Below are 21,317 nucleotides of genomic sequence, written 5' to 3'. Positions count from 1 at the left end.
AACTCAATAGATGCAGAAAAAGCATCTTTGTGAAAATTCAATATCCATTCATGATAAAAAGTCTCAACACACTCGGCAAAGAAGGACCATACCTTAAAGTAATAAAGGCTATATATGACAAACCACAGGTAACATTATCCTAAATGGGAAAAAGTTGAAAGCTTTTCCTCTAATAACTAGAAAAAGACAAGTATACCCACTTTCACCACTCCTATTCAGTGTGCTTCTGGATGTCCTAGCCAGAGCAATTAGGCAATATTTATAGCACTTAATGCCTACAAAAGAAAACAAAAGATGTGCCAAATTAATAACTTCATCTTCCACCTTAAGAAACTCGTAAATGAAAAGCAAAGTGAACTCAAAGTAGGCAGAAGAAAGGTCTCAAATCAATGACTCATTTTTCCTTGAAATGCTAGAAAAATAAGTGCAAATTAAACTAAAAGTAAGTAAAAGAAGTAAAATAACAAAGATCAGATTAGAAATCAAATGAAATAGAAAAGAGAAAAAAACCAGAAAATCAATAAAATCAAAATCTGATTCTTTTGAGAAGATCAATAAAATTGATAAATAGCTATCCAGACTTGTCTTTGATAAAATAGACTTAAACCAACAAAGATCGAAAGAGACAAAGAAGGACATTACATAATGGTAAAAGGATCAATGCAACAAGAAGAGCTAATGATCCTAAATATATATGCACCCAATACAAGCGTAAATTAGTCCAACCATTGTAGAAGACAGTGTGGTGATTCCGCAAGGACCAAGAAATAGAAATTCCATTTGACCCAGCAATCCCATTACTGGGTATATATCCAAAGGACTATAAATCATTCTACTATAAGGACACATGCACATGAATGTTCATTGCAGCACTGTTTATAATAGCAAAGACTTGGAACCAACTCTAATGCCCATCGATGATAGACTGGACAGGGAAAATGTGGCACATATACACCACAGAATACTATGCAGCCATAAAAAAAGATGAGTTCGTGTTCTTTGTAGGGACATGGATGAACCTGGAAACCATCATTCTCAGCAATCTGACACAAGAACAGAAAATCAAACACCACATGTTCTCACTCATAGGCGGGTATTGAACAATGAGAACACAACACATGGACAGAGGAAGGGAGCATTACACACTGTGGTCTGTTGGGGTGATATAGGGGAGCGACAGTGGTGGGTGGGGAGTTGGGGATAGCATGGGGAGAAATGCCAGATATAGGTAATGGGGAGGAAGGTAGAAAATCACACTGCCATGTGTGTACCTATGCGACAATTTTGCATGTTCCTCACATGTACTGTAAAACCTAAAGTGCAATAAAAGAAAAAGTACAACAAAATAAAAATAGCTATCCAGACTTATCAAGAGGAAAAGAGAAACAAATTTTAAAATACTAGGAATGATAGAGAAAATATTATTACAGATTCTATTAATATTTAAAAGGATAATAAAGGAATATTGTGAAAAACTTTGCCAATAAATCCAACAATTTAGGTGAAGTGGAAAAATTCTTTGAAAGATGCAAACAGCCGAAGTTCAATCAAGAAAAAATAGAGAACACTTACCTGGCAGGGGAGACACTATGATCACGAAGGTGGTTTTCCCAGGGTGAGGCTTATCCATTGCACTCCGGATGTTGACCTCTGCGATGTTGACTCAGTTGACCTCTGCGATTTCTCTAAATGTGGGAAACTCGACTGCATAATTTGTGGTAGTGGGGGACTGTTTTTGCACTTTCTCCTGGTTAATTTTTTTTAATTAAAAAAATAGAGAACATAAATAAGTATATCTATTGACTAAACTGAATTTATGGTTTAAAATTCTCCTAAAAGAAAATTTCAGACTCAGGTAATTATACCATATACCAAACATATAAAACCTATTCTACATAAACCTTTCCAGAAAACCAAAAAGAAGAAAATACTTTCCAACTCATTTTATGAGACCTGCCTTATTCTGTCCCCCAAAATATGAAAAGGACATTACAAGGAAAGAAAATTATAGAAAAATATACCAGATGAACTCGACAGAGGGTAAAAGTTCTAAACAAAATGTTAGCAATTTGAATCCAATAATATACAAAAAGGCATAGTATATTATGACCAATCATAGCATACTCCTGAAATGTAAGGTTGGTTTAACATTTGAAAATCATATGATTATCTCAACAGACATGAAAAGCACCTGATAGTATTTTAAATAATTTACAATAAAATTTTCCAGCAAAGTAGGAATAGAAGGAAACATCTTCAAACTGATAAAAGGTTTCTATCAGAAACCCACAGCTAATATTATTTTTTTGGTTAAATACAGAATGATTATTCCCCCTGAACCCCTATGCCATCTAAGGTTAAGAAAAAGACAAGAACATCCACTCGCACCGCTTCCATTCAACAGTTCATTGAAGGGTCACAATAAGGCAAGAAAAAGAAATTAAAGGCATCTAGATGAGAAAGAAAGAAAACTATTTTTTCTTCACAGATGATATTATCATCTATGTAGAAAATCTGATTGAATTTACAAAAAAGTTGCTAAAACTAATGAGTGAATCAAGCAAGATTGCATGATACGAGATCAATATATAAAAATCAATTGTATTCCATATATTAGCAATAAACAATGAGAAATTGAAATAAAAATACCTTTTACAATAGCCTGAACAAACAGGGGTTATTTAAGAATAAATCTGACAAAAGATGTTCAAAGCCTATTCTCTGGAAATTAAAAACCATTCCTGAAAGAAATTAATTTTAAAAACTCCATAAAGGCTTTTATTACCTAAAACCATAAACAAATGGGATGATATACTGAATTTATGGGTTGGAAGACTTGATAATGCTAAGATGTTACTTTTCTTCAAGTTGATCTAAAGATTCAGTGCAATCCAAGTCAAAATCCCAGCAGGCTTTTTTTTTTTTTTTTAGTAGAAATAGACAAATAAAATCTGAAATTCACTTGGAAGTGCTAAGGATGTAGAATAACCAAATCAACTTTTAAAAATAAGAACACAGTCAGAGGAGAAACAATACCTCATTTTGAGGCATATTATAAAACTACATTAGTTAAGACTGTGATATGGATATCAGGATAGGCAAATAGATGAAACACAATAGAGGATCTAGAAATAGATTCACACATGTGAATGTATTTGGGTTTTTAAATTTCTTTTCTAAATTTTTAAACTTTAAAAGGCATCACTAACCATATATGGATTTTGGACAAAGTTGTGAGGAAAATGCAATAGAGAAAAGATTTTGTCTCTTCAACAAATGGTGCTGGAACAATTGTTTACAATATGCAAATAAATAAACTTCAAAGCACATCTCACAATAATTCAAAAATTAATTCAAAATGGACCATATATTTAAATGTAAAGCCTGAGTCTATAAGACTTCTAGGAGAAAATGTAGAAAAAAACCTTTTTTGACTTCAGATTAAACAAATACACCTTAGATACCATAAAAATGAATAAACTGAATGTCATCAAAATTAAAATGCCATACCTTTGAAAGATACTGTTAAGAGAATGACAATACAAGCCACAGACTAGAAGGAAATTCTTTTAATACATATATCTGATAAAGGAATTTATCAGAATATTAAGAACTCTCAAAACATATAAAAAAGTAATTGATGGGCTAGATATTGGAATAGGCATTTTGCCATGGAATTTATATGGATAGCCAATAAGCACATGGAAAGATTCACAGCATCATGTGTCATTAGGGAAATTCAGATTAAAACCAGAAGGTGATATCATTTCACACTTATTAAAATGCTGAAATTAAAAAGACTGCCCATTGCAAGTATTGGCAAAAATGTGAGCAATTAGAGCCCTCATAAACTGCTGATGGGAACATAAAATGGCACAACCAATCTGGAAAACAAACTGTTAGTTTCTTCAAAAGCTAAACATTCACCTACCATATTATATAGTTATTCCACTCCTAGGTATTTACCCAAGAGTGAAGCCATATATTCAAAAGTATGCACGACTTTGCAGCCCTCTTTATAATAGCACCAAATTGGAAATAACCTAGATATCCATCAGTAGTTGAATGGATAAAAAAATTATGGTACATCCAAATAATGAAATATTATTGACCTACAAAAACAAATCAATTACTGAAACATACTATAACAAGGATAAATTCAACGTAATAAATATGGATGAAAAACTAGAAAGAAAAGACTATGTACATCTGATTCCACTTATTGAAAATTCTGGAAAATGTACACTAATCTATAGTGATGGAAAGAAAAGTCAGTGATTACCTGGGAACAGGGTGGATTATGTGCAGGAAGAAGTAGAGTAATGGATTGGAAAGAAACAAGGAAACTTTTGAGAGTAATGGATATCTTCATTATCTTGATAGTTTCGTGAGTGTATGCATATACAAAACTTATCAAATTTGACTATTCCCCTGAGGATGGATGAAATAGAAATAATGACAAAACCCAAGGTCAATGAGGATGTAGGGCAATTGTAACTCATACATTGCTAGAGGTAGTGTAAATTGATAAAAATCATTTTGGAAAACTCTGCAGTGTTTATCTACTATCAAATACTGCATACCTTTTCTTCATACTACATACCCTATAACCCATCAATTTCACTTCTGGACATATATAACCAACAAAATTAGTCTTTTTGTTTTGAGATAGGGTCTTGCTTTCTCACTTAGGCTGGAGTGCAGTGGCACAATAACTGTTATTTTCAGTGGCTCACTGCCAATTTCCCAGGGAGCTCAAGTGGTCCTCCTGCCTCAGCTTTCTAAGTAGCTGCAACTACAGGTGCATACCACCCTGCCCAGATTTTTAAAAAGTTTGTGTTTTGTAGAAACAGAGTCTCTACAACACTATGTTGCCCTGGCTGATCTCAAACTCCTAGTCTCAAGTGATCTTCTCACCTTGGCCCCCAAAATACTGGGATTACAGGCATGAGCCACCATGCCTGGCCTCGTTTATTTTTTTAACCATGAAAAAAAAACATACAAGAATGTTTATAACAGCCTTATTCATAATGATTAGTGACTGAAAGCAGCCTATGTCTATGATCCATATGGTAGATAAGTAAATTGTGATATGTTCACAACTATGAAATCTATTGATATACACAACACAGATGAGTCTCACAGATATAATGTTAAGCAAAAGAAGCCAGTCACAAGTAATACATATTATATATATTAGTTTTCTATTGCTGTTTTAACAAATTGCCACAAACTAAGTGTTTCAAACAACAAAATGTGTTATCTTATAGGTCTGGAGTCATAAGTCCAAAATCAGTTTTGCTGAGCTAAAATTAATGTGTCAACAGAACTGTGTTTTTTCTGGAGACTAAAGGGTAGAATTTGTTCCCTTACCTTTTCCAGTTTCTAGGCTCCTGGTCCCTTCTGAAATCTTCAAAGCCTGCAGCATAGCATCTCCCAATCACCTTCTCTCTGTTCACCTCTCCTTTTCTTCAATATCTACATCTGTTGTCATTCCTCTTCCTCTTCCTCCTCTTCCTCCCCCTCCCCCTCTCTTCCTCCTCCCCCTTTCCTCCTCCTCCTCCTCCTCCTTTCTTCTTCTTCCTCCTCCTCTTCCTTTTTCTTCCTCCTCTCCCTCTTCTTTTCTTTTTCTTCTTCTTCTCTCCTTCTCCTTCTTTCTTCTTTCTTCTCCTTCTTCTTGTTTCTCTTCTGAAGGAGTTTCACTCTTGTTGCCCAGGCTGGAGTGCAATGGTGTGATCTTGGCTCATTGCAACCTCCACCACTCAGGTTCAAGCGATTCTCCTACCTCAGCTTCCCAAGTAGCTGAGATTACAGGCATGTGCTACCATGCCCAGCTAATCATAACAAATAAGTACAAGTTTATTTGCGTGCAAAAAGTTGATCCATGCATAGTTTTTTCATAATATGCATTGTCATGTATTTTTAAAACCCCTTGTATATGAAGTTGACTGAAATGTCATTACCTGGCACATGACTATAATTTGTTTTCCTTAAAGGACTCTATTTTATTTTATTTCCACTAAATAATTATACATTTAAAATTTTATGTGTTATACTATTCAGGGAAGAATGTGTTAGAATGAGCTAGGTTATACTGCAGTAACGTAAACAGCAAAGGCTTAGTAGTTCTTAATAAGTGTCTTGCCTGCTCATATCACAGGTCCATCACAGGTTGCCTGGGAACTCTGCACCATGCCTCCTTACTCATGGAACCAAGCTGATGGAGTATCTACCATCTTGAATGTTGCTGGTAGTCACAGAGGAAAGAGGTATAAAAAGCTCATTCTCACACTGCTAATAAAGACATACCCAAGACTGGGTAATTTATAAAGAAAAGAGGTTTAATTGACTCACAGTTCTACATGCCTGGGAAGGCCTCGAGAACCTTACAATCATGGTGGAAGGGGAAGCAAACACATCCCTCTTCTTGTGATGGCAGGAAGGAGAAGTGCTCAGCAAATGGGGCTTACTCCCATAACACGTGGTGATTATGGAAACTAGAATTCAGGATGAGATTTGGGTAGGGGCACAGCCAAACCATATCAAAAAGGTGTTCACAAATGTGCCAGGTTCTTTAATTTTCCTTCTAAAAGTGTGACATGTTACTTCCATCTACATTTTATTGCCCAAGGAAGTCACAACTAACCTAAAGGGATCAGGAAAGTGTAATTATATCATGTGTCTGAAAGTGGGGAGAGCCAGAAATATTTGGCGAGAAGCACCAACATCAACTACTAGGAGTTTGGATAAGAACGAATACCCAGACTGTGCAAAGAGTCTTAACACTGGTGAAAAAGTGAAAATGATTTTTTTTTTCAAGTTAGAAATAAGTAGTAAACTCCAATTCAATGAGTATCTAATTGTTTCTCAACTCTAAGTTCCTTGAGAGTAGGATTTTTTTTTTCTAAATTGTCTTGTTGACATGACATAGCCTAGTGACTTTGGCATCAGACATACTCAACTTCATGATTTATTTGTTGTGTGAACCCATCCATTCTTTTTAGGGAGAAAATAGATCATGCCAGCCCCTATGTCCACAGTTGTACTCAGAGAATAATAGCTATTTTTTACTGAATTCCCCTTATACTCTAAGGCTACATGTTTTGGCTGAGACCAGCTAGTTGTTCAACATAACTGTTTTCTCATTTTCGTGGCCACACAACTAGAATATAAACAGTTAGATATGGCCAGGTGACTAAGTTCTAGAATTGAAACGAGAGTAGAAGTGATGTGTACCATATCCAGGCTGGGCAACTATATCCTCCTGTGCATGATTTTCAGTGCTCTTTCTCCTGTTAACCTAATGCAGGCAAGCATGATGATCACAAAAGCCACATGTGAGAATAGCAGAACCACGATAGAAGGAGCCTGGATACTTAAATCATTACTTTGAGAGAAAACCCATTTGCCAATCAGATTCAGCCATTTTGGATTTATCTTGAATAAGAAAGAAACTTCTTTTTAAAAAAATTGTGACCGAGATGGGGGGTCTCGCTATATTGCCCAGTCTGGTCTTGAACTCTGGCTTTAAGCAATTCTCCCATCTCAGCTCTCTAAAGTGCTGGGAGCCATTATTCTTTTTCCTTTGATTGTTAAAGGAGCCAACATTTCCTTAACTGATACAGATGTCTTTGATGAGAGATGAGGTCTTGATGAGCTGGTGGAGAGGCCCTTTTTTCTCTCTCTCTTTTTGTGAGATGCAGTCTCACTCTGTCATCTAGGCTTGGGTAGATTGGAGCAATTTTGGCTGATGGTAACCTCTACCTCCTGGGTTCAAGTGATTCTCCTGCCTCAGCCTCCCTAGTAGCTGGGATTACAGGCGCATGCCACCATTCCCAGGTAATTTTTGTATTTTAGTAGAAACAGGGTTTCACCATGTTGGTCAGGCTGGTCTCAAACTCCTGACTTCAAATGATCCACCTGCCTTGGCCTTCCAAAGTGCTGGGATTACAGGTGTCAGTCATGGAGCCCCGCCAGAGAGGCCCATTGAGGTGACAGTCTGTCCTCAGATTTTGGCAGAAGGTTCTACAAGAAAAGGAATGGTAAGAGAGGAAAGCAAGAAAAAAAAGCAGGAATTTTTTCTTAGAGATGGAGAGTCAGCCCCCAGCCAACTCCATCCCTGTGGAGAGAGCTTATGCTCTGGGGTGAGGAGTGGGAGTCTTCTCATGTCTGTGTGAACAGATAGAGTCTTAGGCTATCTGGAGAGCCCCAGTGCCCTAATGATGGTGAGCTGAGGGCACTGAGCAAGTAGATGACAGCCACATCAAATGTGAGAATTACCCTCAAATTTTCTCTCCCACATGCTGGAAATCCCCACTAGGGTAGTTCCTCTGAGCTTTAGCATTGACTCCAGAAGATTCTGTTAAATTATATACAAATTGGCTGGATGTGGTGGCTCACATCTGTAATCCCAGCACTTTGGGAGGGTGAATCACAAGGTCAAGAGATCAATACCATCCTGATAAACATAGTGAAACCCCATCTCTACTAAAAAAAAAAAATACAAAAATTAGCTGGGTGTGGTGGCACATGTCTGTACTCCCAGCTACTCAGGAGGCTGAGGCAGGAGTATCACTTGAACTAGGGAGCCAGAGGTTGCAGTGAGCCGACATAGCACCACTGCATTCCAGCCTGGCAACAGAATGAGACTCTGTCTTAAAATATATATATGCAAATTATCAAACAGCATAACTAATAGACCCAGAACCATGTTTTAACTAACAGGTAATGTCTGCAATGTAAGAAAGCTAGGGATGAAGTGGAAGGAGGCTGGGCAACCATATCTGGGAACCTCTGTTTCAGTCCTGGCATGGCCAGCTTGATGTGCTAATTTGAGTAAGTCCTTGTAACTATGTTTCCTAACTTCCTAGTTTTATTCCTTTGTTTCCTAAGAAGGCAACAAATCGAGATTCAGCTCAGATGCCATCTTCTTGAAGACTTCCCTGACCCCCACCTAGGAGAGGTACCCTGGCAGATTGGGCTCCTCCTCTGTTCTCCCACAGGGGAGCATGCACTGCAGCACGCTCCACAACTGGACTGGATAGTCTCCGAAGCAGGAGCTATGTCTTACTCACTGTTGAATCTCCAGTGTGTGGCCCAGGGTCTGGCTTATCAAAGGTGTGTTGAATACATTAGCAACTTATTTTGCTGGGAAGTTTGTGATCATGGCAATCTTCATCTCAAAAGACAGGATCTGAGCTAGGACCTAGAGGAAGGGAGGGGAAGAGGGAAGAAGGAATTCCAAGTAGAGGACACCAAATGACCAGGGTCCTCATAAGACTGGATCTGGAACAGCCTTCACAGGATAGTGCAGTGACCCAGAAGACCCTTGAATTTTGGGTGGCATAGACATCTCTCAAGGTCTCTCCATGCAGACAATGGGAAGAGGCTGGTAGAAACAGAATCCTGCTCTACTGACCGCAGAAATGCCCTGTCACCTCAGGAGCTGTCTGGCTGCGGTCCTCAGGCTTGGGCTGTCATCAGTAATGGCAATGTCCATGGAATAAAATAAATAAATAAAGCTATATTGATATCGGTTCCATTAGAAACACAGGAAATAAATTAATGTTGGCCAAACGGGAAAAGAAAAAATCAATAGGGAAAGAAATATTATTTTTAATCTTCTGAGAAGGTTTTTATAAACAACAGAAAGGGAAGAAAATACAAACCATGAAAAAGGATCTGCCATCATCCTTTTAACCTTTATTTATTATCACTCATTCTATATCATCCTGAACTGCATAATTTAAAATTTCATTTTAATTTCATATAATTCAGTGTATCTCATAATTCAACCTAGCCTTTTACAGCATTTTTTTTTTTTTGGCTGAAAACTTTTTAAATGTCTCAGAAGGAAATGTAACCAGGGAGAGGGAGGGTGAGAAGTCCTATAACCTTCTAGAGTAGTCATTTAATTTCTGAGATTAAAAGGTCTGTGCAAAAATATGATAACACTAAAAGCAACAGATATGAACAATGTGAATGTCCCTTAATGGCATGCTGAATCACGTAGCATGTCTGTGGCTTGGCTTTCTCTCTGCGTCTTCTGTGCTTCCACTGGAATTCAAATTATTTTAGCCATTTTGATTGTTTTAGGAGAATATGCCTTCATTTGTTTCACTATGGTATATTCCAAGAGAATGGCGTGTCCTGTAGATCATACCTGAGAAACTTCTAGAGTTTAGGAAAATACTCATATTAGTAACTAGCATTTACTGAGCATGTACTTTGTGGCAGACATCAACTTAAGTGCCATAAATGCCCTTTGTTAATTAATTCTCACTGCCTTGTGAGATGGAGGGCATTATTGGTCATATTTTATAGAAGAAAACTGAAGCTCAGATTGATTGAGAAAATGCCTAAGGTCACATAGCTTCAAGGTCAATGCCCACCTTGACCTTGAAGTAGTTGAGTTGTGAGCCCAAGCCCAGCAGATGCCCAAGACTGTGCTTTTAGACTCATTAAAAGGAGGATAATTAATGAGAGGGACCACAGAAGTTCCTGACTTCCTTTCTCACATTGCCCCACCAAGGCTCCTGCATGAGAGATCCCACTATACCATAGCTTTCTTGAGAAATCTATAAATTTTTCCAAGGAAATAACTTACTTACTGAGAAGAAGCATCCTCTGTGTGACCCCTGGCTTTGGAGCAAGGCTGGACCTGTAACACAGTCAGCAAGACCTTTACTTTACCTTACAGTCTCCATTCTGGGTTTAGCTCTGGTCTTATGCTATTGGCTGTAAGCAAATCTGAGTTGGCCTCTGGTTGCTTTTGACTGAGAGATGTGCCGAGATCATCTGCCTATTTAGTATGTTCATTTATCATTTATTCACTTCGTCACTATGTTAGGATAGGTTAGATTATACCAAAGTAACAAACAACAGCTGTTCTCCAAATCTTGGGGGCATAAAATAGCAAACATTTTTCTGTGATATATTTTCAATGTGAGGTGTCAGGCTTGAGCCTGAATGGTACTTAGGCTCAAGTTCTACCTTGACATGTGCTTCCCTGAGATGCAGGGACCAGAACCTGCAGCCAGGGTAAGGGAATATAATTAATCACACACTATCTCTTAAGGGTTCCATTTAGAAATGATGTGTGTCACTGCTACTTACATCTCATTGGCTAAAGCAAATGAGGTAACTAAATATATCTGGAAGGATGTGAGCTAGATTATTTGTGAATAGCTTTGATGATGGCCATGACACTATTCTAGGCAATGTGGATGCCGTAAAATGTCTTCATACTAATGGGGCAGGTAGTTAATGAACCTGGGAATAAATATCGAGTACAATTTTAAGCTGAATTAAGTGCTATGGAAAATTAAAGGCTGAGCAGAGAGTGATGGAGGCAATGGGTAGAGGAAACTTTTTTTGATAAAGTATTCAGGAAAGACCTCTCTGAGACATGGCATTTGAGCTAATAATTACAATGAAAAAAAGAGATACAAAAAGATCTAGATGAACATTTCAGGAAGAAGAAATGGCATGTGTAAAGGTACTGAGGTAGGAATGGACTTCACATGTTAGAAGGCCAGCAGGCTGAAGTGTAATGAGGAAGGGGAAGGTGACTGCTGCTGAGGGCAGAGAGGAGCCAGCTCATGGGAGCCTTAGAGGCTGTGATAAGGACTGTGAATGTAATTGGTGGGTTTTCTAACAAAGGAGTGGCATGAGTTAATTTACATTTTTATAAAGATCATTCGGTTGTTCTGAGAAGAAATTATAGATGGTGACGGTATGAGTAGGGAGACCACTCAGGAGGCTACCATCAGCCTAGTGTCCTCTTTTCCTCCCTGGGAAACCAGAGACAAATTTCCATGGTTTGGATCATTCTGCCCCTCAGAGCTGGTCCCCTCATCCTTCACTGGGTCATCCACACAGATGAAGCCTGGCTCGGGGAGATTCTTTCTAAGGGATGCATGTTTTCTGCCCATGCCACAACCAAGAATTTGCAAGGAAGAATGGCACTCAGACTCAGGATCTCTTCCCCTAATGGAAGAATAGAGAAGACATGGCTGCAGGGTTGAACTGACGCCTGTGGAATCTGATTATGGTGCTGAGAGCCACCCCCACGTTTGATTGCCACAGTTTTTCCTCTGTAAACATAATTGAAAAATAAACTCCTTGCTTTTTAAACAAAATGTTATTTCCAAAATTCCTAAGCATTAATTTGCTTCATGCTGCCCTGTTGCAGACCATGTGTTTAGCATGATGCTTTGGCACGAGAGATGGGCAGAAGGCGCCTCATATATTTGTGTCAGGCTCCATTGGCAGTGGTGTTTGTCAGGGACTGCTTAAGTGACAGCCACAAAACACCTGATTGTACACCTAGAATTACCTGCTATAGAAGAGCAGCTCACGTCTCTATCTGCCATCAGTGATTTGTATATTTCAGCTGAAATGGGCATGAAACAAATCTGGAAGGAAGTAGATATCCAAATTAGTTCTCCGACCAACCTTTCACAATGGAAACAGGCATCTTCTCTGAAAGTTTCTGTGTGATGAGTTTACTTGGGGCATTTGTTTGCTGTCTCTATTCTTTCCTCTGCCTGAGTATAAGCACTTAGGCTTAGTTAAGCCCAGGGTAAGGGGCCTAATTCAGGCATTGCAAACGATTTTCAATTAGAGAGGATTCATTTCTATTATTTCTGAATCTAGCCCAAATTGGCATTCAATCCTCAAGACCAGAAAAGAGAAATAGATAAACTTCCTCAACATTTGTTCAAAACCCAATTTGACATTTTCTTGGATTAAATCTGAATTATTATGGAAATTAAAAACAATGCATTAAAATAAAGAAGAATAAGAATGACAGCACATTTATAACTCTGCCACTTTTAGAAGCTTATTGTCATGAATGCAGTACCTATTTATTTTTTATTTCTTGAGTAGGTAATATTTTTATATGCTTTAAAAATAAAAACAATATATGTACATATCTGCAGAAATAACAATTAGAAATAGGCTTTTTTTTTAACTTCTCATTTTAGAATAACTTTGGATTGATAAAGAGTTGCAAAGATATCCCATTCGCCCACCTTCCTTTAAAATGAACATCTTACATAACCGCAGTAAATTTGTCAAAATTAAGAAATTAGCTTGGTACAATACTACTGACCCAAGACTTTATTCAGATTTCACCACTTTTTCTACTCCTGTTGTTTTGTCTGTTTTAAGATGCAATCTAGGATATCACATGGATTTAGTTGGTGGGTCTCTTTAGTTTTCTCTGATCTGTGATAAGTTTCTTGGTATTTAGTTGTTTGCTATGACCTTAACAGCTTTGAAAAATACTGGTCAAATATTCTGCAGAATGTCCCTCAATTGTGGTCTATCTTATGTTTTCTTATGATTAGACTGGGGTTGCAGTTTTTATCACAGAGATAAGGTGCCCCTCTCATTGCATCATATCAGGGGTATGTGACAGGCTAAAGCTGATCACTTGGTTAAGGTAGTGTTTGCATTCTTCCAGTTTTCTCCACTGTAAAGTTATTATTTTTCCATTTCCATAATCTGTGATTTGGACACAGGTCATCACCTCTAGCCTCACACTCTATAAGCGGGAAATTCTATCTCCTGGAGAAGGGATTTTCTGCATGTATTACTTGGAATTCTTCCATAAGGAAAATTTATCCCTTAGTCTCTCATTTATTTATGCGTTTGTTTCTATCAATGTAGACTCATGGATATTTATTTTATTATGGGGGTTATAATTCAATACTATTGTAATTAATTTTGTAACTGAAGTTGTTCCCTCTTTGGCCATTGGAAGCTCTTTTTAATTGGCTTCTTGGTCCTTTTGACTTGACCCCATACTCTGAATTTTTTTTTCTCCTTTGATTGCTTTCTTGGTTTCTGACTTGATGAGATGGTCCAGGCTCATCATGGAGTTTCCCTCTCTCAGTCATAGAATCAGCCATTTCTCCAAAGAGCCCTGGTTTCTTTCATTAAAGAATGGTATTTAAAGGCTGGTTGTGGTGGCTTATGCCCATAATTCCAGGACTTTGGGAGGCCGAGGCAGGAGGATTACCGGAGCCCAAGAATGACTAGCCTAGACAATAGAGGGAGTCCCCATCTCAAGAAGGAAAGCAAGCAAGCAAGCAAGAGAGAGAGAGAGAGAGAAGGAAGGAAAGAAGGATGGAAGGAAGGAAAAAGAAAAGAAAGAAAGAAAAAACAATTAGCTGGACCTGGAGGTGGGTACCTTTAGTCCTGGCTACTGTGAAGGCTGAGGTGGGACAATTGCTTGAGCCCAGGAGGACAAGGCTGCAGTGAGCTGTAATCATACCAATGTACTCCAGCTTGGGTGACAGAGTGAGACTGTGTCTCCAAAAAAAAAAAAAAAAAAAAGAATATTTAGAAATCAAAATCTGGGCAGTGGTGTGCCTGTTGTTAGTAGGATATCCCTGCTTTTTGTTCTACTCAGTGAACAAAGCCAGGAAATAATCCATGTATATATACAGATTGATACCTGTCTCACTCTTACAACAGCCAGGAGTTCACACTTAGATCTCTGGCTCTAACCCACAGGAGAGATGGTCCAGAGTCCATCTCTGACTCCTATCCACAGGATACATTGTAGTCTTCCACCCTACTTATTTGTAATTCCCTTCTATGATAGTGAGAAAACTGGCTCCTATTATCTACAATGTATTTATTTTGTTCAATCCAGCATACACTAAGTTTCAGGATTACCAACCCATATGCCACTGAGAAATACATTTATCAACTAGAATAGTAGTGTTTGCACATAATTCCTTTGTCTCTGGCCTTAGTGTCCCGCTCACACACGACTTTCCAAAGCTACTTAGGCCAGCTCCATTTTTCTCTCCTCTTTTCAGTGAAGTTATGTCATACATTGATAATACAGTTAGATTCATTTGTCTTAGTCTGCATTCCACCCTGGGATCCCTTCACTTTCTGCTTTAGTGTTTTTCAAATTAGCATACAGTAACATTCATACTGTACTGTGTACAGTTCTGTGAGTTTTGACAAATGCCTCCACCACCCCACAACCCTACAGAGCTGACACGCCCTTCTGTGGCCCTTTATAATCAGCCTTTCCCTCTCCACCAAGCAACCACTGATTTGTTTTCCATCCCTAGAGTTTTATATATACTTACCACTTTTCTTCACATTATTTTAAAATTCAGGTAGCTCCTTGTTACATGGACTTGATACATCACAGTCCCTATCTTCTCAATATTGAATGTGTTAAAGGACATCTATCTGCAGTAAGAAAACTAAGACATTGCTTGGGTACACACCAGCTCCAATATTTACTAACTGTAGGACTGTAATCAAATTCCTTAACGTTTAAATGTCTCAGTTTCTTTTTTTCTAAAGTGAGGATAATAATAATAATACTTGTTTTCTAAGATTGTTCTGTGAAAAAAATATGGGCTAATACATGTAAAGTTCTCAGAATGGGACTTAGAACATAGCAAGCACTCCAAAATGTTACTTGTTATTATCATCATTATTGTTACTATTCTATATGCTGAGTCACCTCACTAAAGTGAAAAAAAATTCTCTTTAGTAAGTATTTCATCCACTAAATTACAAGTAGAAAATCTGGTGGTTGGGGAATGGAAACTTTTTTTTTCTTGTTTATTGATACTTCTCTTTTATTTATAGTTGAACTCTTGCTCACTATATAGACAACACACAGATATAAGAATAAGAATTCTTGCTTATAGATACTTCTCTTTTATTTATAGTTGAACTCTTGCTCACTATATAGACAACACACAGATATAAGAATAAGAATTTATTCATGACTTAGCACCGTAACGGTAACCAATTTTGTTTTTACTTGCTACTGCTAGCACATGGTAGATACTCAACACCTCATGGCAGCCTCAATGAATGGGACCTCCCTGTGTGCTCGTGGTCCTTAGAAATACAAAGGTGAATGAGTTCTGGTCCTTCAGTTGAGCAAGTGCTACAGGCAGGCAAGTGCTATGACCAATGCCTCCACCTCCCAGAGGTAGATTTGGCTGGCTTTTCCTGAGTGGGATGCAAAGTCGGCACTTGGAGACAGGTCTGCAAGGAGAATTAGAAAGCTCCTGTGTGGATAAGATGGGAAAAGGGATTCTAGCAGGGAACCTAACACATATAAGTTTCTGGAGGCTTGAGAGATCTCAGTATGTTCCAAGAATGGCGAGTAAATGATGTGGCTGAAAGTGGAATGCTTTCTAATGGGAGGCAGGAGCTGAGGCCAGGGTGGAAGCCAGGGTCAGATCTTGATGGTTTTTATGTTTTATGCTGAGGAGCTTAGAATCTCTTATCAGGGGAGTGGAAGCCAGGCAAGACTTTTGAGCAATGGAGTAGAAAGGTCAGGTTTGTGTTGAGTGGATCAATGAGGGTGCAATAGTGAGAATGGATAAGAGGTGGTAGGCAAGCATTTCAGAAGCAGAGAGTCCAACTGGAAGCCATTGGAGCTAACTAGGAGAGAGATGGCTGTGGTCTGAACTGGAACAGTGGGAGGAAGAATGGAAGGGAAGGGGCAGTTGAAAGACATTTTGATGGTAAATTTGACAGCATTTTGAGATGAATTATATACAGAAGACTGAGGACAGAAAGGAGTGGAGAAAGTAACAGCTGGTATGCCTACGTGGGTAAACTACTGGTTGGTATACTCATTCCTGTACATAAGACTTAGGCCTGGGTGAATAGGTTTTGGGGTGAAAGTAGGAGTTAAAGAATGAGTTCAGGTACACAGAAACATAAACATTGCATACACCTATGCACACGTAATGCATACACATCATTCATTCACCAATAATTATTGACATTACCACAGGAAGCATAGAATCAAAAGTGACAGGGGAAGTTTAGTGTGTGCTTGAAATAAACATGAGGATGTGTCTTTCCAGGAACATTCAGATTGAGGTTGAGGCCAGGAAAGTGACTAGGTGCATAGTCACTGGCTTGTGGGATGACCTAGGGCTGCTTTGTCTTTAGTCACTGCTGATTGACATGGTGTTTTCCCTCTAATGGTGACTTTCTATTCATAAAGTAACATATTTTATGGATGGATATGACCCTGCTGTCCACTGCCCACAGGAGAGACCCTCTGAGTTTCTGTCATCCTTTGGATGGTGACATTTTCACAGCATCAGCTGATCTGGACTACAGGTATAGCCACAGACCACAGAGCAGAAGGAAACTGTGGACTGGTCCCAATAAAAATGGAGGCCCTATGACCTTCACCTTGTCAATGATGCTCTAATCAGTGGAACAAACCAGCAGCACTGGGAAGAAGGTGTTTTATACTCCAGTTACTGCCTGTTTTCCTGAAATAACATGCCCTGTGATATAATGTTGAAATGAAATGCTAGAGTCAGAAGAAAGGTCCTATGTTATGGAAAGGAAACTTAAAGCACAGAAGCAAAGAGGAAGAGGCCTTCATCCTGACACCTTGAGGGGAACAGGGAGGCTCAAGCCTTTAACTGTGCTGGGCACCCCTTGCCTATCAATGTACATGTGCATTGCAGGGCAGGTGAGAGTTGGTCTCACTCAGCACTGCCAGAAATATAATAGGATGGCTTTATGTCAAGCAAAGAGGCACGTTTATTACACAGAATCTCTTGCTCCAAGCTGCAGATGAGAAAAATCCTCCAATCTCACTCAATTTTAATCCTGGATTAAGGCAGATTTGTTAATAAAACACAAGTAAAATCAAGAATAGTTTGCAATTATCTTTAACTTCTATTACTTACATTATAGTATAGGGTTTTAAAAATACACACAGATGAAGTAAAGTATGTTTTAAATTCCCTGCACCCTTGAAGAAAGGGTTTAGAAAAATTAAGAGTTCCTGTGATAAAGTCACTACTAGAAAACTCAAGGAAGAGAAGGAAAGAGAGAAGAGAATGGCTCAATTAGGATAATATTTTCAATTTTTGTGTAAACAGGCTAATCCAAATCAGAAAAATGACCCCAAACAGTGTTGGCAGAGGGTAATGCTGAGTTGTTGGGATGAATGTAGTGTATGTTGAGCTCAGACACAGGTATGCTGACCCAGGCCCTCCCTCCCACCTAAAGCGAGAGCTGCATTACCTATGCAGACAAGTGTTTCTGAGGCAAGGTAGGAAGAATAAGCTGTCCTCATGCATCAGCTCTGCACATAGAACTCAGCCAGAAAGAGCATCATATACCTGGTGAATCTGTGAAGGGGGCAGACATGGTTAGACTATTCTCAAACAGTCTGCAGCCCCAGGAAATGCCTTAAGTAGCTACCTCTTTTCTTATTTCTAGAAGCTGGGCTGCTGTTTGTGCCAAGGCAGTGCCAGTTAGAGGGCAAAGAAGCCTTGCTCCTCTGAATCCCTGTGAGGGTGCTTGGGTAGCAGTCATCAGTGAGAACTCATCACTTTCCCAACATGCTTTCTGTATAAACTTGTCCACTTTCCACTTTGCTTTAAATTTAGTGCCCATCTCCTCCTTCTCTGGAAGTGCCCCCAGAGCTTCTCTCTTCACTGAGGACTGATGTGGAAGGTGGGGAGGTTGCAGAGAAACAGCCATTCACAGCCATTCACAAGCGGGACCCAGCTCACCTAATACGTTTTGTTTGTTAGCAGTTAGCTCAGACAACATTGAGGGGAAAGGAATACACTTCACATAACAACCCAGATTTATGGCTCCTAAAAAATTTGAGAGCTGTGGTAACCCTGAGCTGTGTCCCCACCTGGCAGCAGTCTGCAGAAGGGCAGAGTCAGCTTCCCATTTGATCAGGTGGTGTCCACACACTTCATGCTGTCTGGCCACATGACTCCCTGCTTCCCACTCATCACGGAGGTGAGCGTCAATGCCACTGAATCCTCTGCTAGTGCTGTTGTTCACCTTATAGAAAGAAGAAATGGACCCTTTCTTGTTCCCATGTTTCTCTCTAATAGACCACTAAGTGCATGCATCTTTTTTTTTATTTTACTTTAGGTTCTGGGGTACATGTGCAGATCATGCAGGATTGTTGAATAGGTACAAACATGGAAATGTGGTTTGCTGCCTCCATTCCCCCCATCACCTACATCTGGCATTTCTCCCCATGTTATCCCTCCCTGACCTCCCCACCTCCTCAGTGTCCCTCCCTTGGCTGCCACCAACAGACCCAAGTGTGTGATGCTCCCCTCCCTGTGTCCATGTATTCTCATTGTTCATCATCCACCTATGAGTAAGAACATGTTGTGTTTGATTTTCTGTTCTCGTGTCAGTTTGCTGAGAATCACAGTTTCTAGATTCATCCATGACCCTGCAAAGGACACAAACTCATCATTTTTTGTGGCTACATAGCATTCCATGGTGTATATGTGCCACATTTTCCTTGTCCAGTCTATTTGTCAATGGGCATTTGGGTTGGTTCCAGGTCTTTGCTATTGTAAACAGTGCCACTATGAACATACATGTGCCTGTGTCTTTATAACAGAATGGTTTATAATCCTCTGGGTATATATCTAGTAATGGGATTTCTGGGACAAATAGAATTTCTATTTCTAGGTCCTTGAGAAATCACCACACTGTCTTCCACAATGGTTGAACTAATTTACACTCCCACCAACAATGTGAAAGTGTTCCTATTTCTCCACATCCTCTCCAGCATCTGTTGTCTCCAGATTTTTTAATGGTCACCATTCTAACTGACGTGAGGTGGTATCTCAATGTGGTTTTGATTTGCATTTCTCTAATAATCAGTGATGATGAGCATTTTTTCATATGTTTTTTGGCCTCATATATGTCTTCTTTTGAAAAGTGTCTGTTGATATCCTTCACTCACTTTTGGATGGGTTTGCTTTTTTATTTGTAAACCTGTTTTCATTCTTTGTAGATTCTGGATATTAGCCCTTTGTCAGATGGATAGATTGCAAAAATGTTATCCCATTCTGTTCACTGCTGGTTCACTCTAAATGATTGTTTCTTTTGCTGTACAGAAGCTCTGGAGTTTAATTAGATCCCATTTGCCTATTTTGGCTTTTGTTGCCAATGCTTTTGGTGTTTTAGTCATGAATTCCTTGCTTATGCCTATGTCCTGAATGGTTTTGCCTAGGTTTTCTTTTAGGGTTTTTATGGTGTTAGGTCTTTTGTTTAAGTCTTTAATCCATCTGGGGTTAATTTTAGTGTAAGGTGTCATGAAGGGGTCTAGTTTCTGCTTTCTGGACATTGCTAGCCAGTTTTCCCAAAACCATTTATTAAACAGAGAATCCTTTCCCCATTGCTTGTTTTTGTGAGGTTTGTCAAAGATGTGTTGGTTGTAGATGTGTGGCATTGCCTCCAGGGCCTCTGTTCTGTTCCATTGGTCTATATTTCTGTTTTGGTACCAGTATCATGCAGTTTCGATTACTGTAGCCTTGTAGTATAGTTTGAAATCAGGTAGCATGATGCCTCCAGCTTTGTTCTTTTTACTTAGGATTGTCTTGGCTATGCAGGCTCTTTTGGTTCCATATGAAGTTTAAGGTGGTTTTTCCCAGTTCTGTGAAGAAGGTCATTGGTAGCTTGATGGGGATAGTGTTGAACCTATACATTACTTTGGGCAGTATGGCCATTTTCATGATATTGATTCTTCCTAACCCTGAGCATGGAATGTTTCTCCATCTGTTTGTGTCCTCTCTTATTTCGTTGAGCAGTGGTTTGTAGTTCTCCTTGAAGAGGTCCTTTATATCCTTTGTTAGTTGTATTCCTAGGTATTTTATTCTCTTTGTAGCAATTATGAATGGGAGTTTGCTCATGATTTGGCTCTCTGTTAGTCTGTTATTGGTGTATAGAAATGCTTGTGATTTCTGCACATTGATTTTGTGTCCTGAGACTTTGCTGAAGTTGCTTATCAGTTTAAGGAGATTTTGGGCTGAGATGATAGGGTCTTCTAAATATACAATCATGTCATCTGCAAATAGAGAAAATTTAACTTCCTATTTTCCTATTTGAATACCCTTTATTTTTTCTTCTTGCCTAATTGCTCTGGCTAGAACTTCCAATACTATATTGAGTAGGAGTGGTGAGACAAATTCTTGTCTAGTGCTGGATTTCAAAGGGAATGCTTCCAGTTTTTGCCCATTCAGTATGATATTGGCTGTTGGTTTGTAGTAAATAGCTTTTTCTGTTTTTAGATATGTTCCTTTGATACCTAGTTGAGAATTTTTAGCATAAAGCACTGTTGAATTTTGTCGAAGGCCTTCTATGCACCAATAGAGATAATCATGTGGTTTTTGTCTTTCATTCTGTTTGTGTGGTGGATTAGGTTTATAGACTTGCATATGTTGAACCAGTCTTGCACCCCTGGAATTAAGCCTACTTGATTGTGATGGATAAGCTTTTTGATGTGCTATTGC

At 38.8% G+C, this 21,317-nt stretch overlaps 2 long non-coding RNA genes and 1 pseudogene across 2 annotated transcripts in view; 2 read left to right on the top strand and 1 right to left on the bottom strand.

Moving 5' to 3' along the window:
• The window catches only part of LOC128929972 (uncharacterized), a 37,368-nt gene extending 30,585 nt beyond the window's left edge, over positions 1–6,783 (top strand). Inside the window, exon 3 of the long non-coding RNA XR_008477388.2 lies at positions 6,161–6,783. This is a non-coding gene — a long non-coding RNA (uncharacterized LOC128929972). The remainder of the gene's footprint in view (positions 1–6,160) is intronic.
• On the top strand, positions 1,565–1,750 carry LOC118149069 (U1 spliceosomal RNA; annotated as a pseudogene).
• Positions 1,579–18,221, bottom strand: LOC118148865 (uncharacterized). Its single transcript, XR_004735905.3, has 5 exons — positions 14,201–18,221; positions 12,338–12,416; positions 10,611–10,660; positions 9,075–9,205; positions 1,579–1,747 (listed from the first exon to the last, which is right to left on the bottom strand). It is a non-coding gene; the product is annotated as an uncharacterized LOC118148865 (long non-coding RNA).
• Positions 18,222–21,317: the final 3,096 nt, after the last annotated feature.

Source organism: Callithrix jacchus, chromosome 17 (assembly GCF_049354715.1).
Source record: "Callithrix jacchus isolate 240 chromosome 17, calJac240_pri, whole genome shotgun sequence".
Lineage (NCBI taxonomy): Eukaryota > Metazoa > Chordata > Mammalia > Primates > Cebidae > Callithrix > Callithrix jacchus.
The sequence above is the reverse complement of the archived record's forward strand: the minus strand, read 5'-3'. Positions and strand labels throughout refer to the sequence as shown.